This window comes from Odontomachus brunneus, unplaced genomic scaffold, assembly GCF_010583005.1.
Source record: "Odontomachus brunneus isolate Ranch 3 - 2012 unplaced genomic scaffold, Obru_v1 Obru_scaffold_107, whole genome shotgun sequence".
Taxonomy (NCBI): Eukaryota; Metazoa; Arthropoda; class Insecta; order Hymenoptera; family Formicidae; genus Odontomachus; species Odontomachus brunneus.
The window spans coordinates 991123-993869 of record NW_022639557.1 but is presented as its reverse complement, the minus strand read 5'-3'; positions in this window follow the sequence as shown (position 1 = coordinate 993869).

Sequence of the window (2747 nt, the reverse complement as noted above, 5' to 3'; positions counted from 1 at the left end):
TATATATATATATATATATATATATATATATATATATATATATATATATATATACATATATATATATTACACGAAAAAAAATGTTTGTTTGGATTAACCAAATTTCAGAAAATCCCAGTTGAAGTTAAATCTTGTTAATTCGAACATTCTGTTAATTCGACTTATTTAATTTCGGAATTTCTGGCTCCCTATATTTTTGATTCATTCATATTTCACCGAAAACTTGGTTAATCCAATAAATAATTTCTTTCTTCCATGTAATACCTATGTAGTACGCACGAAAACAAAATTTTTTATTTCTTAGATATTTTTTCTCTCAGTGTAGTGTCAGATTTAGTCGCAGTACTTGAGCCGCCGCTTTCACAAAATTCCTGTGTACGAAACGCAAACAGCCTTTCCCGAGTGGCTAATCCGTTAAATACGGCTCGCATCGTGGTGCGGCATCGTTCGATAACGTAGCCCAAACCGGCGATTTATCATAACGCGACTGGACATTGCGTCACGGTCAAAGAAGAAAAGAGTCTGTTCAAATAAATTCCGTGGCTTCGTTACGCGGCGGCGTCCCGTTTTTTTAACGACGTTTAGAAAGTGGAATATCGAAACGCCGGCGCGTCACCGCATTTTCTGCGCCGCGCTTGTGACGGGGCAACGGTGTGTGCCGGGGATTAACCAACACCTACCATTGGACACTCACTACGCCGGTAACGACAGATAAATTAGCGATGCTCGCATTGTGGATGGGGTAATAGACGTCGCGTAGCTGACATTTAAACCGCGACAGTGCAACCACCTCTGTTGTAATCTCACGATGCCGAGCGCGTCGACGCGTCGTCATCATCGTCGTCGTCGTCGTCGGCGCTTCCATTTCTACTTGGCTGTCGCGCCTAAGCCGGCGCGCGTACGGCGCATAATGAGCCGCGACGAATTGCGGCAACGAGGATAAGAGCGATCGGCGCCCGCGGCCGAAAAGAATCGTCCCGACCCGGCCACAATTGATATCGATCGACGGCTACGTACGATCGAATCGCCCCGCCGCGGCTTTTGTCTATCGCGTAGATTCGCGATCGCGCGAGATGAGGCGAGTGGGAGGAAGTAATCACTACGTGGCGGTACGTCCGCGAAACTTCTCGCAACATGCGACTATAAATAATCGAGCGACTACAACGACCATCGCCGTCCCCGCCACCTCCTTCCTCCCCCACCTTCTGCCATCTCGTCCTCCTCTTCGCCCCGGAAACTTCGCACGGCGCACTCAGGCGATTGCAATTCCCTCCCTGTCAGAGCGCAATCGAGTGTGGCTCTCGTGGTGAACTCGATCGCAAAATCAGCGTGACCCGGCACGAGAAACGCCGTGAAAAGATGACGAGCAGGTGCGAGCTCGGGTGCGTCCGAGGCAACAACAACGATGACGACGATGACGACGACGACCACGACGACAACGATGCTGCAAGAGGTGAGAGGAGAATAAAGATGGAAAGACGCGCCTTGTAGAAGGGGGCAAACTATCAATGCCGTGACGTAGGAACGTAATAGGATAAAGATGGACATAAACGAAGCAGCGATTTTCCTCGGTTTTTGCGTCCTTTCAAAATCGATCATCAGTGTTGCATGAGCTTTGTTAAAGCGAGACGACAGCGAGATTCGATCGATTCGTAATGCATTCAATGGTACTTCGCGAGTCGTAATTATAGATTTTACAGAGACGCTCGTTAAACAGATTATGTCGTTAAAGTAATGAGAAGAGTTTGGCTTACTTGGAATTACGTGTACGGCGAAAAACGTACGCTAGCATGTATTGTCGAGCTCTTTCAGGTTACTCGTTCAATAGACAGCTGGCAGCATCGCTGTAAAAAGATCCAGTTGTGTTAATTTCAGATTATTCCGACAATCTTTACACAGATAAAGATATTTCAAGCGTGTAACTCAATTATGCCCATTTTTCCCAACGTCATTGAAACCTTAAAGTCATCTACAATACGTGGAGTGAGCTTGGTGAATGTGTTGGAGTAAGAAATAAAAATAATTTATTTTTTTACATATATATACTCTAACCCCTTACAGCTGAATTTTTCTTAAGTAAAAGAAATACTTCTGGTGTAAGAGAGTCAGAGTATATATAGGTAAAAAAATTAATTATTTTTATTTTTTACTCCAACATATTCATTAAGCTTACAGCCATATTATCCAAGACATTCACCAATCTTAGCCATATTATTATAGCCTTTTATCGCCATTATAGAAGGAAAGGATTAGGAAATGTATAATGGTAAATTAAAATAGAAATAAATGATAGATGAAATAAATTAAGACAGAAAGGAGAATACAATGTATGTGAAATTGGAATAAATTAGGGAATAAGAAGGTATTTTATGTTATGGTAGGATGGAATTTCGATAAAGTTTATGTAATAGTAGAACAAGAATATTAGTTATAATAATTACTTAAAAGCGATATAGATATGGAAGGGTGAATGTGGATAAGCAGATTTTTTTATAAACTAAGTTCCTTTTTGGCTGTGTAGCTGAAGTAATAAATACATATACTTTACTCCCATTGTATATGGTCCTTGAGACTCATCTACAATATGTGGAATAAACTTGGCGAATGTTGGAGTAAGAAATAAAAATAATTTATTTTCCTCATACTTCCCCGCCCTTATACTCTAGCCTCCTTATACTGTAAGTGTAATTTTCTTAAGCTAGAGCAATACTTCCGGTGTAAGGGAGCTGGAATATGGGGGGGGGGGG